Genomic DNA, 14,860 nt, shown 5'->3' with positions numbered 1-14,860 from the left:
CTGGATAATTTATAAAGAAAAGAGGTTTGGCTGGGTGCGGTGGCTCACAACTATAATCCTAGCACTTTGGGAGGCTGAGGCAGGTGGATCACCTGAGGTCAGGAATTCAAGACCAGACTGATCAAGATGGTGAAATCAGTCTCTTACTCAAAACACAAAAATTAGCTGGGCATGGTGGTGCATATCTGTAATCCCAGCTACTCAGGAGGCTGAGGCAGGGGAATCACTTGAACCCAGGAGGCAGAGGTTGCAGTGAGCCAAGATCACACCACTGCACTCCATATTGGGCAACAGAGTGAGACTCCATGTAAAAGAAAAAAAAAAAAAAAATGGCCAGACTTGGTGGCTCACGCCTGTAATCTCAGCACTTTGGGAGGCTAAGGATCACTTGAAGTCAGGAGTTCGAGACCAGCCTGGCCAACATGGTGAAACCCCATCTCTGCTAAAAATACACAGATTAGCTGGGTGTGGTCATGTGTGCCTGTAGTCCCAGCTACTCAGGAGACTCAGGCAGGAGAATCACTTGAACTCAGAAGGCAGAGGTTGCAGTGAACTGAGATCACGCCACTGTACTCCAGCCTGGGCAACAGAGTGAGACTCTATCTAAAAAAAAAAAAAAAAAAAAAAAGATGTTTATTTGACTTAAGGTTCTGCAGGTTGTACAAGAAGCATAGTGCTGGCATCTGTTTCTGGTGAGAGCTTCAGGTTGTTTCCATTCATGGTGGAAGGGGAAGAAGAGACAGCATGTGCAAAGAGCACATGGTGAGAGAAGAGGAAACAGAAAGACGGAAGATGCCAGGCTATTTTATTTAATTAATTAATTTATTTTCATTATTATTATTATTTTTGAGATGGAATCTCATTCTGTTGCTCAGATTGTAGTGCAGTGGTGTGCTCTCGGCTCCCAGCAACCTTTGCCTCCTGGGTTCAAGGGATTCTCCTGCCTCAGCCTTGCAAGGAGCTGGGATTCCAGATGAACGCCACCACACCCAGCTAATTTTTTGTATTTTTGTAGAGATGGGGTTTCACCATGTTGGCCAGGCTGGTCTCAAATTCCTGACCTCAAGTACTTCTCCTGCCTCGGCCTCCCAAAGTGCTGGGATTACAGGCATGAACCACCAAGCGCTGGTCAACCAGGCTATTTTAAACAGCTAGCTTTCAGTTGAAATCTCACGGGAATAAATAGAGCCTGAACTCACTCATCATTAGGGGAAGATCATCAAACCATTCATGAGGGATCCGCCCCCATGATCCGCCTCCATCAGGCCCCAACTCCAACACTGAGGATTAAATTGCAACGTGAGGTTTGGAGGGTCAAATATCCCAACTAAAGCAGTAGTATTTCATTGTGCAAATATATCACCGTTTATCCATTATACTGTTGATATGTTGATAGGTATTTGGATAGTTCTATATTTTAGACTCTTTGGGGTAGTGCTGCTATGAATATTTAAGTAGATATCTTTTGGAGAACATATATACATATATGTACACACATTTCTGTTGGATATTTTCCAGATAGCCATCAGCCTGGGTCCTGGAGTGAGGACAACATGAAGCAGGATCCCCTTTTCACTCGAGATGGAATATAGTATGAAAAAATGCTAAATCCTAAGCCACTGAGATTTTAGGATTGTTTATTAATGTTGTGTAACCTGGCTCAACTTATTCATAAAATTAACATCCTTGTTTTGTTCTTGAGTTTAATGTGTTGGCTTCCAAAGTTTCATCATTAGGTACAGAGATTGATAAACATTTTATCAGGTTTTAAGAAGTTTACTTTTATTTTCTTATTTGGTAAAAATTGCTATCATGGACTAGTAGATGCTTTTTCTGAATTCATCCTACATTTGTTAAGATGTTGGGTTTTGTTTTGTTTTGTCTTGCATTAAGGTAGTGAATTTTATTGGTAGATTTTCTGACATTGAACTAGTCCTGTGTACCTGCAATAAACCCTGCTTGGTCCCAACGTATACTATATTATATATAGTATGTATACTATATATAATATACAATATATAATATATAATTATATAATCTGTAACACTTACATACAATATATACATATATACACATATAATATATACATGTATACATACATGCAATATATGCAAACTTACATATGATATATACTTATATATAGTATACTTATATATTATATTACATATGATACATACAATGTATACATACAATATAATACATACTATATATACTACATATAATATACCATATATTATATATGTGCATACATATATTATATAATATAACATATATAATATAGCATATATAATATATATTACATTATATATCATATTATATATTATATTATATATATTATATAACATATGTATACACACACTCTTCTGGATTCAATTTGCTAGAATTTTTTTTTAAGTTTCGCTTTTGTTGCCAAGGCTGGAGTACAATGGTGCGATCTCGGCTCACTGCAACCCCCGCCTCCTGGGTTCAAGAGATTCTTCTGCCTCAGCCTCCCAATTAGCTGGGATTACAGGCATGCACCACCACACCCAGCAAATTTTGTATTTTTCGTAGAGATGGGGTTTCACCATGCTAGCCAGGCTAGTCTCAAACTTCTGACCTTAGGTGATCCACCCGCCTTGGCTTCTCAAAGTGCTGGGATTGCAGACATGAGCCACCTTGCCTGGCCAGAATTTTTGCTGAGTTTCTCCATCTATGTTCAGGTGGGATTGGGCTATAATTTCCTCACTGAGTTTTGGTGTGAAGTTTAAATTAGCTCTTGTTCCTAATTGCTAGCTAATTAGCTAATTTATTAGCCTTCATCATTTACCTCTAAAGCACCTCACTGTCCACCACTGGTTGCCTCTTCAATGTGCTGGGTACCTTCGTTATGATGACGATGGTGATGATGATGATAACGCCCAGAGTTATCTTTCTAAGCCACAAGGCTCTTGTGTCATGCCCCTATCTCAACGCTTACAGGATAAATCTCCAGCACACAAATCCATGACCATTTGTAATTTGGCCTCAGCTTGCCTCCTTGTCTCTTCTCTTGCCATGATACACATTTTCTGTGCTCCTATCACATTGTACTCATTGTTCCCTGGCCTAACTGGGCCCACTGAAAACTCTTGATCTTTCTACATACTGATGCCTCTGCTGGGATATGCTTATTAACTTCCCTTCCAGACTTGATGAGTCAGATGTCACCCCTTCAGCTTCCTCCAAGTATTTGGTTACTACCCACAGCACTGTATTGACGTATCTGAAGTAGCTTTTCAGAAAAAATTCAAAATTCTTAACCCAATTTACAAGGTGCTACATGATCTAACTCTGCTTCAGCCGTATGTACTATTCTTAATCTCTCTCTCTGAGCATATGGGTGTTTTTCTAATTTCTCATACAAGCCAAATTCTTCCTCTAACTCAAGCTTCCATTCATAGTGTTTTCTTTTCTTTTCTGAGACAGGGTCTTGCTCTGTTGCCCAGGCTGGAGTGCAGTGGTGCAATCACATCTCACTGCAGCCTCAACCTCCTGGGTTCAAGTGATTCTTCCACCTCAGCCTCCCAAGTAGCTGGGACTACAGGCACGTGACACCACACCTAGCTAATTTTTGTATTTTTTGTAGAGATAGGGTTTCGCCATGTTGTCCAGGTTGGTCTTGAACTCCTGGGCTCAAGTGATCCTTCTACCTTGGCCTGTCAAAGTGCTGGGATTACAGGCATGAGCCACACTGTGCCTGGCCCACACTATTTTCTTAGCTGAATCATTTCTAATCATCCTCCTCCCCAAGTCTTCATTCATCAAATGTTGCTTCCTCAAAGAATTTGGTCTAGGCCTCGCACCCTAGTCCACGTGCCCCTGTTCTACATAACCAGAGCAACATTTATCCTGTTAGAGCGTCTAATAAAAGTATAACTAAGTACCTGTGAAGTGAGTTGTTTACTGTCTGGCTGCCCCTCTCTAACCAGTGAGCTCCATAATAACAGGAACCATGCAGAAATGGATCTTCAGGAAAAGGAATATTTCATGCTAACTTATAGGTTGTTCATATTTCCAGCATATAAATCCCTGGTTCTCCCTGAACCTATTTATATTACACACACACACACACACACACAGTGGTCTGTGAAGGATTTGTTATGTGGAAATTGTGAAAATCAAGGAAAATAGCCAGGCTTAATGTTTGGGTTGAAGCGGTGCCACACTGGGACAACAGAAGCCTCATGCTAAGACAATCACTCAACAGGGGTAGTTTAGCAGGAGTCAAAGGTTAGAGATGAGAGTGACCATAAAAATATGAGTCCCATCTTTCAAAATTGATAAGACTATTGGATGAGCGATTGAATTCTAGACAGTGGGTGGAAGGGAGTTTTAATTAGTTGTATCTAGAGATCTTAAGATGCAGGGAAATCCCAGCTGACATTAGGTTATAGTTTTGTCTGTTTTCATATCTGTCAGTCTACTAGAAAGTGAACTGCTTGAGGACAGGTACTGTGTCATTCACCTAATGATCTCTGACTTGGCGCTCTGGGGGCATAAATAAATGTTTACTGAATTAATGAATATATAATACACTCTGGAGAATTAGGGATTTGATATATTATCCCTCTTATGTATCTGTAAATTTCAAAGGCTATTCTGCTTAGTACAAAGAAACAGATTGGAAATAGTAGCGCTTCAAATATCAGATGTGATCAAGTGTGAATGTCTTGCTGGCTATTCAAATTATGCAGGCAGACAATCCTATCGTCTGCCTATGAGCAAAATCTGTTCTGTTTATATATACAAAAACTGGGGGGTAGGTGGAAAGAGTGTACGTCCTCTTTGTGCATTAGTTATTATCTCTTCACTGACTCTATTGTGAATTTTTTCAACTACCATTAAAAAATACATCTCTTTACTATATTTGATTATGAGGGGAGCTGTCACCTCCTACATTGTTCACAGCTTGACAAAAAGAAGAAACACAAAGAGATCTGGTGGTGCTGAAAAACTCTTTTAGTATTTAAATACCAAATACATGTTTTAATAAATTTTTATCATTAAATATGTCACTTAATGATGGAGATATGTCTGAGAAATGTATTGTTAGGCGATTTCATCATTATACAAACATCAGAGTGTACTTACACAAACCTGATTTATGTGTCCTATTATACACCTTGGCTATATGATGTAACCTGTTGTTTCCAAGGCAGGAGAATAGGGTCTGGTGGCCCGTAACCTAAGGCTGATTCACACTGACTTCCTAGAACTAAATCTAAAGGAAAATCCCAACTTTCCAAAACTAAGTAACAAAAGGACCAGAGGCCACTCCCTTTGCAACCTCCCTCCCCTTTTTCTGCATGGCAAATGGAAAATTGAAATTATCTCTGACTGGTTTCTTTCTGCAACCAGTCAGACTGATTGGGAGCCAAGTCTTCTTCTGCCTAAGGGTTTAACTTGTAACTTCACTTCAGCCTCTGATTGGTTGCTTTCCACAACCAATCAGACTGATTGTGGGCCACCACTACTCTTACCTAGGGTGTATGCCAAGTGGCCAATGGGAAATCACTAGAGGGTATTTAAACCCCAGAAAATTCTGTAATGGGAAAATTACTGAGCCCCTATGCTCAGCCCACTCCCACCCTGTGGAGTGTACTTTCATTTTCAATAAATCTCTGCTTTTGTTGCTTCATTCTTTCCTTGTTTTGTGTGTTTTGTCCAAATCATTGTTCAAATGCCAAACACCTGGACACCCTCCACCGGTAACACTTCTAGGCTACAAACCTGTACAGCATGTCTGTACTGAATACTATAGGCAATTGTAACACAATGGTAAGTAATTGTGCATCTAAACATAGAAGAGGTGCAGTAAAAACACAGCATAAAAGATAAAAAATGGTACACCTGGCCTGGTGTGGTGGCTCACACCTATAATCCAAGCATTTTAAGAGGTGGAGGTGGATGAATGGATTGAGCCCAGGAGTTCGGGACCAGGCTGGGCAACATGGCAAAACCCCATTTCTACAAAAAATAGAAAATTAGCAGGGCATGGTGGCACACACCTGTAGTTACAGCTACTCGGGAGGCTGAGGTGGGAGGATCACCTGAGCCTAGGGAAGTCAACCCTGCAGTGAGCTATGATTGCACCACTGCACTCCAACCTGGGCAATAGAGTGACAGCCTATCTAAAAAGAAAAAAAAAGTACACCTATATAGGGCACTTACCGTGAATGGAGTTTGCAGAACTAGAAGTTGCTCTAGGTTATGTCAGTGACTGAGTGTGTGGTGGGTGAATGTGAAGGCCTAGGATATCATTATACAACACTGTAGACTTTATAAACACTGTACACTTAGGTTACACTAAATTTATAAACAGTATTTTCTTTATTTTTTTATTTTTTGTAGAGATGAGGTCTCACTGCATTGCCCAGCCTGGTCTTGAACTAGCTCAAGCAATCCTCTTGCCTTGGCCTCCCACACTGCTGGGATTACAGGTGTGAACCACAGTGCCTGGACTCTGGACTCAATATTTTCTTTCTTCAATAATAAATTAAATTTAGCTTACTGTAACTTTTTCATTTTATTAAAAAAAAATCTTTTTTTGGCTGGGCGCAGTGGCTCATGCCTGTAGTCCCAGCACTTTGGGAGGTCAAGGCAGGCAGATCATGAGGTCAGGAGATCGAGGCCATCCTGGCTAACACAGTGAAACCCTGTCTCTATTAAAAATACAAAAAATTAGCTGGGCGTGGCAGCACGTGCTTGTAGTCCCAGCTACTCAGGAGGCTGAGGCGAGAGAATGGCGTGAACCCAGGAGGTGGAGCTTGCAGTCAGCCGAGATAGCACCACGATACTTCAGCCTGGGCAACAAAAAAAAAAAAAATTTTTTTTTTGAGACAGGGTCTCACTCTATCTCCCAGGCTGGAATACAGCAGTGAGATCATGGCTCACTGTAGCCTCCATCTCCCAGGTTTAAGCAGTCCTCCCACTTCAGCCTCCCAGGTAGCTGGGACTACAGCCACATTCCATCACACCTGGCTAATTTTTAAATTTTTTGTAGAAATGGAGTCTTGCTATGTTGCCAGGGCTAGTCTTGAATTCCTGGGCTCAAGTGATCCTCCTGCCTTGACCTCACAAAGTGCTAGGATTATAGATGTGAGCCATGGTCCCAGCTATGAACTTTTACATTTTAACTTTTTGACTCTTTCATAATAACACTTCACTTAAAAAACAAACACATTCGGCCAGGTGTGGTGGCTCAAGCCTATAATTCCAGCACTTTGGGAGGCCAAGGTGGGTGAATCACTTGAGGTAAGAAGCTCCAGACCAGCCTGGCCAACATGGTGAAAACTTGTCTCCACTAGAAACACAAAACAGCCAGGCAGGGTGGCACAAGCCTGTAATCCCAGCGACTAGGGAGGCTGAGGTGGGAGGATCCCTTGAGGTGGAGTTTTCAGGGAGCCAAGATCACGCCACTGCACTCCAGCCTGGACCACAGACTGAGACAACGTCTAAAAACAAAAACAATTTGTACTGCTGTACAGAAATATTTTTGTATCCTTATTTTTTTTGTTTCTGGGACAGAATCTTGCTCTGCCGCCAGGCTGGAGTGCAGTGGCACAATCTCAGCTCACTGCAATCTCTGCCTCCCAGGTTCAAGCGATTCTCCTGCCTCAGCCTCCCAAGTAGCTGGGACTACAGGTGTATACCACCGTGCCCGGCTAATTTTTGTATTTTTAGTAGAGATAGGATTTCACCATGTTGGCTAGGATGGTCTCGATCTCTTGATCTCGTGATCCGCCTGCGTCGGCCTCCCAAAGTGCTGGGATTACAAGTGTGAGCCACTGCTCCCAGCCTGTATCCTTATTTTTTATGTTCTTTTATATTTTAAATTTTTTATATGTTTTTTTCTTTTTAAATTTTTTTTGTTAAAAATGAAGACACAAACACACATATTAGCTTAGGCCTACACAGGGTGAGGATCATTAATATCACTCTCTTCTACCTCCACATCTTGTCGCACTGGAAGGTCTTCAAGGGCAATAATATGCATGGAGCTTTCATCTCCTATGATAATAATCCCTTCTTCTTGAACCCCTATTGAAGGACCTGCCTGAGGCTGTTTTACAGTTACCTTTTTTTTTTTTCCAATAAGTAGAAGGAGTACAGTTTAAAATAACAATGAAAGGTATAGTATAGCAAATACATAAACTAGTAACAGCCTTTTGTTATCAAGTATCATGTGCTGTATGAGTATATATGCTATACTCTTTTTTTTTAAGTTTGAGATGAGGTCTTACTCTGTCATCCAGGCTGGAGTGCAGTGGCACGATCTCAGCTCAGTGCAACCTCTGCCTCCCAGGCTTAAGCCATCCTCCCACCTCAGACTCCTGAGTAGCTGGGACCACAGGAATGTGCCACCATACCCAGCTAAAGTTTTTGTATTTTTGGTAGAAGGTTTTGCCATGTTGCAAATATGTATTTTTGAATATTTGGGTTTTGTTATATTGTCCAGGCTGGTCTTGAACTCCTGAGCTCAAGTCATCTGCCCACCTCGGTCTCTCAAAGTGCTGGAATTACAGGTGTGAGCCACTACCCCCAGCCTGTGCTGTACTCTTATACAAACTGGAAGTGTAGTAGGTTCATTTACATTAGCATCACCACAAACATGTGAGTAATGCCTTGGGCTAGGCTACCCTCACTCAGTTATAGGAACTTTTCAACTCCATTGTAATCTTGTGGGGCCACTATCTCGTGGTCCATACTTGACCAAAACATTATTATGCTGCACATGACTATATAACCTGGTGGACAGGTATCACTAATCACCTACAAGATTTGATGAGGACTCTAAGAAAGCTCTTAATCATTTACATTCCCAATTTTTGCTCCCAATAATTTCTATAATATTTTAGAATTAGAAGTTCTTTTTTTTCTTCTTCTTCTTTTTCTTGAGATGGAGTCTCGCTCTGTCACCCAGGCTGGAGCGCAGTGGCCTGATCTCAGCTCACTGCAACCTCTGCCTCCTGAGTTCAAGCGATTCTCCTGTCTCAGCCTCCCAAATAGCTGGGATTACAGGCATGTGCCACCATGCTCGGCTCATTTTTGTATTTTTAGTAGAGATGGGGTTTCTCCACATTGGTCAGGCTGATCTCGACCTCAAGTGATCTACCTGCCTCAGCCTCCCAAAGTGCTGAGATTATACGCGTGAGCCACCATGCCCAGGCAGAAGTTTATTTATTAATGGTTTTCCAGTTCCAGATGTGCCAGCCTGAGCCAGGAATGGTTATATTAAACATAACAACAACAGATAACCATAAATGAGCTCACACACAGAAAAACGAAATCTCCAGATGCCAGAAACAGAGAAAAGGAAAGTCAGAATGTTAAGTATGTGAGCTGAGTGGATCAAATTTGAGGCAGTGTTACTGGATCCAGAAACAGCAAGTGACTTGGTTTTTAATTTTTAATTAATTAATTAATTTATTGAGATGGAGTCTTGCTCTGTTGCCTAGGCTGGAGTGCAGTGGCACAATCTCAGCTCACTGCAACCTCCCTCTCCCAGGTTCAAGTGATTCTCCCGCCTCAGCCTCCTGAGTAGCTGGGATTACAGGTGCACGCCACCACACCCAGCTAATTTTTTTGAATTTTTAGTAGAGACGGGGTTTCACCATGTTGGTCAGGCTGGTCTCAAACTCCTGACCTCGTGATCCACCCTCCTCGGCCTCCCAAAGTGCTGGGATTACAGGCATGAGCCCGGCAGTGACTTGGGTTTTAATATCTACCCATGGATAGAAGTTCAAATCCGGGACCTAAGGGAGTTGGAAGTAAAATACTGCATAAAAACAGAACTCTCCAAGGGTTAAATTCCCAGGCCTGACACTTGCATAGGCTAGAAATAAAAATTTATACCAGCTGAAAAATGAACATAAATATTTTTGTTCATTTGTCTGTTTGTTTTGAGACAGAGTATAGCTGTCATGCAGGCTGGAGTGCAGTGGCACAGTCTCGGCTCACTGCAACCTTTATCTCCCGCGTGAAAAATAAACATAAATGTTGATTGGGAGTGGGCCTGTGATACATCTATGGATCTGGTGCAAGCAAACAAAAAATTACTCTGCATCACATGCAATTCCCACAGAGAAAAAAAGTACCTTCTGAAGACGATCTCATAATATACCAAATTACAAAACACAAGTAGAAGAAAATCCAACAAGAGCAAAGATCAGTAAACACAATAACATCCCTAAGAATTTTAGGTTGTAGAAAGCGTGTTTAAGTATAATTTTCTAAAATAATTAAACATGTATAAATAATTAATCATTGGAGCCATAAAGAACAAAACTCAATGAAAAATGGAATACATAGACTCAGACAATAATAAAATAGAATGTCTAAAATGAAAAATGGCTGGGTGCAGTGGCTCATGCCTGTAATTCCAGCACTTTGGGAGGCCGAGGTGGGAGGATCACCTGAGGTCAGGAGTTTGAGACCAGCCTGGCCAACATGGTGAAACCCCATCTCTACTAAAAATACAAAAATTAGCCAGGCATGGTGGCGAGTGCCTGTAATCCCAGCTATTTGGGAGGCTCACTTGGGCCCCGGAGGCGGAGGTTGCAGTGAGCCAAGATCATGCCGTTGCACTCTAAGCTGGGTGACAAAAATGAGACTTTGTCACACATACACATACACACACACAAATAAATAAAATGAAAAATACGGAAACGAAAAGCTCAGTGGTCAGGTTAAGCAGCAGATCACAGACAGATGAATAAAGAATTCAAGAACTAGAAACTGATCTGATAATGCCATCCAGAATGAGGTAGAAAGTCAAAGACTTGCAAACTAAAAGAAATATGGGGCCGGGTGCGGTGGCTCATGCCTGTAATCCCAGCACTTTGGGAGGCTGAGGTGGGTGGATCATGAGGTCAGGAGTTTGAGACCAGCCTGGCCAGCATGGTGAAACCTCATCTCTACTTAAAAAAAAAAAAAGGGGCCAGGCGCGGTGGCTCAAGCCTGTAATCCCAGCACTTTGGGAGGCCGAGATGGGCGGATCACGAGGTCAGGAGATCGAGACCAGCCTGGCTAACACGGTGAAACCCCGTCTCTACTAAAAACACAAAAAACTAGCCGGGCGAAGTGGCGGGCGCCTGCAGTCCCCGCTACTCGGGAGGCTGAGGCAGGAGAATGGCGTAAACCCGGGAGGCGGAGCTTGCAGTGAGCTGAGATCCGGCCACTGCACTCCAGCCCGGGCGACAGAGCAAGACTCCGTCTCAAAAAAAAAAAAAAAAAAAAAAAAAAAAAAATTAGCTGGGCATGGTGTCGTGCGCCTGTAGTCCCAGCTACTCGGGAAACTGAAGCAGGAGAATCGCTTGAACTCAGAAGGTGGAGGTTGCAGTAAGCCCAGATCACGCCACTGCACACCAGCCTGGGCGACAGAGAGAGACTCTGTCTCAAAAAAAGAAAAAAAAAAAAAAGAAAGAAAAGAAATATGGATATTAGAATGAGAAGTTACAACAAATGTCTAATAGGAATTCTACAAGGAGAGGAGATGAAGATGAATCTTTTGACTCAAGAAATACAAATCCCCCCAAAAATAAATAAAAAGAAGCCCACATCTAACTACATTTTAGTGAAATGACAGAATGCCTAACAAATGCCTAAAATAATGAGAGAAAAATTCATTCCTTTAGCTGTGATTTACCTTATGAGAAACTGAACTCCACATATACTCTAGTTCAAATTAAGTGAAGTGGATACAATGGCTGGATGAAAATGATTTTTGAATGAAAAATTCAAAACTTAAAAATCCTACAGGAACTAGAAAAAACTTCTCAACATTTCTCAGATCTAATATTCTTTTTTTCCTCCCAAATCCTCAGAACAGATCTAACATTCTTGTTCCTTTAATAACTGCAATTCAGCAGAAGATATTTAATTATATATTACAATAAATATATTGGATATTTAATTACATTGCAATAAATCACTCTAATTCAAATATTTCTAAAGATTATGTTTCTGGCCAGGTGTGGTGGCTAACCCCTGGGATCCCAGCACTTTGGGAGGCTGAGGCAGGCAGATTGCTTGAGCCCAGGAGTTTAACACCTGCCTGGGCAACAAACATATTGAGACTCTGTCTCTACAAGAAATTAAAAATTAGCCGGGCATGGTAGCGTGCACCTGTAGTCCCAGCTACTTGGGAGGCTGAAGTGGGAGAATCACTTGAGCCCAGGAAGTGGAGGCTGCAGTGAGCTGTGATTGTGCCATTGTACTCCAGCCTGGAAGACAGAGTGGGACCCTGTCTAAAAAAGAAAAAAAAGATTACGTTTCTGGCAACAGAGATTCATTCACTTGCCAATATATCTCTAGCCCCAAGTATATCATATATACAGAGAAAACCAAGATGAGCAAGATGTGACACTAACAACCTGTCATTTTCTGTTCACTGCTAATGAGTGGATTATTAATTAGTGGTCCAGTAAGCACATGAAAGACATAAATATTTGATTGAAAATTGTCTCTGCTAATCCTTCCAGCTTGAGAAGGAAACTCTCTCTTCAGAATATTTTCTTTGAAGGGCCACTGCACTTTCTGGGTCTTGCAAGAAGAGTGATTATAGTCTGTTTCCTTGAGGAGTCTGATAAGAAGTCAGTGTCTCCCTCCGGGTCTGGTTAAAAGGATAATGTCCTGTTTTTTGTTTTGTTTTGTTTTGTTTTGTTTTTGAGAGAGTCTCGCTGTGTCACTCAGGCTGGAGTACAGCTGCGTGATCTTGGCTCACTGCAACCTCTGCCTCCCGGGTTCAAGCGACTCTCCTGTCTCAGCCGCCCAAGTAGCTGGGACTACAGGCGCGTGCCACCACGCCTGGCTAATTTTTTGTATTTTTAGTAGAGACGGGGTTTCAGCATGTTAGCCAGGATGCTCTTGATCTCCTGACCTCGTGATCCGCCTGCCTTGTCCTCCCAAAGTGCTGGGATTACAGGCGTGAGCCACCCAGCCCAGCCTCAAAAGGATAATGTGCTGTTATCCTTTGGCAGAGTCTCCTGACCTTCAACAGATAACAAGTTGGACTGAGAAGAGAAAATCCACCCCAGACTTTGGATTACTGTCTCCACTAATGAGCAGACCAGGTCCCCGAAAGACAGGTCTTCTAACTTTCTCATCCGGAAGCATTTCGATAGTGTTTTCCGTGAAACTTTATTTAGAATAACAGGAAGAGACCTTACTTTGCTTGCTCCCCTAATTTCCTCAACTTTTCCAATTCATATGTTTCTTTCTAGGGAGTTCAACGTCATCTGGGACTGCTTCTTTGAAATCTTTTTTTTTTTCCTTGAGACGGAGTCTCACTCTGTCTCCAGGTTGGAATGCAGTGGTGCGATCTCAGCTCACTGCAACCTCTGACTCCCGAGTTCAAGCAATTCTTCTGCCTCAGCCTCCCGAGTAGCTGGGACTACAGGTGCATGCCACCATGCCAGGCTAATTTTTGTATTTTTAGTAGAGAAGCGGTGTCACCATATTGGCCAGGCTGGTCTCTTTAAAATCTTAAATCCAAACATTTCTGTTTTTCTAGATCCCTTGCTCAGGCGAATCCTTTCATCTTTACCTTATAGCTCATCAGGATGTAAGTCTCTTGACATCTCTCTACTCCTTCCCTATTAGCTTCTACTCTCTTCACTTACACTTTAACCAAACTTAGACTTTACTCTCTTTCAAATATTCTCAACTCAATTATCTCTAGAGAATTCAGGGAGATAATGTAGGTAAAGCACTGGCAGAAAGAAATGCTCAATGAATGGTAGCTAACACCACTACCATCACTACTAGCAACACAAAAAACATTCTCTTGATCTTTTGTCATTCTAGTATGTCACTAGTATATACTGTATGTCACACAATCTTGGCCGCTAAATAGTATTGGAGGAAAAAATCACTAAATTGTGCAGACAGATAGATAATAGTAAATTCAAGCTTCCAGCCTTACCTGACAAACAATTCTAACTTTTAAAATCAGTTCTCTGAATTTTGAAACTACTCGAGGCCTTCTTCAATTTCCTCAAATCTACCTACCACTTCCCCATAATTCTCATTCTTGTTTCATAGGAAAAAATAGAAACTATAGAAAGAACTTCTTCAACTTCCAGTACCAAACATTCCTGCATCTGCACCTATCCTTCCTTCCCTGCTTTCCTCCTCTGACAACAGAAGCAGTTTGATTCACTTCTAAAGGTCAATGACTCCATATTCTCTCCCACTCTTTGTCGTCCTTATCTACGTATCTTTAACTTCTCTCTCCATTGGCTCCTTTTCATCCATATATAAATATACCTAAATATGGCTGGGCTCAGTGGCTCACACCTGTAATTTCAACACTTTGGGAGGCCAAGGCGGGCAGATCACGAGGTCAGGAGTTCCAGACCAGCCTGACCAATATGGTGAAAGCCTGTCTCTCCCAAAAATACTGAAAAAGAAAAAAAAAATTAGCCTGATGCGGTGGCACACACCTGTGGTCCCAGCTACTTGGGAGGCTGAGGCAGAAGAATCACTTGAACCCGGGAGGCGGAGATTGCAGTGAGCCGAGATGGATCCATTGCACTCCAACCTGGGCAACAGAGTGAGACTCAAAAAAAAAAAAAAAAAAAAAAGAAAGAAAAAGAAAAAGAAAAAAAATACACACACACACACACACACACACACACACACACACACACACACATATATATATCCCACATTCAAAAATCCCTCTTTGTATTCCAAGTACCTCATCTCTTTCTTGCTTTCCCTACCCCATTTTTAAAAGATTGTCCATATTTGCTGCCTCTATTTATTCACTTCACATTTGTCCTTTGTCACCAAAATCAGATTTCCATTCTACACTCCAATGAAACTGTTCTTATGT

This window comes from Chlorocebus sabaeus, chromosome 14 (assembly GCF_047675955.1).
Source record: "Chlorocebus sabaeus isolate Y175 chromosome 14, mChlSab1.0.hap1, whole genome shotgun sequence".
NCBI classification, from domain to species: domain Eukaryota; kingdom Metazoa; phylum Chordata; class Mammalia; order Primates; family Cercopithecidae; genus Chlorocebus; species Chlorocebus sabaeus.
This window is presented reverse-complemented; position numbering follows the sequence as displayed.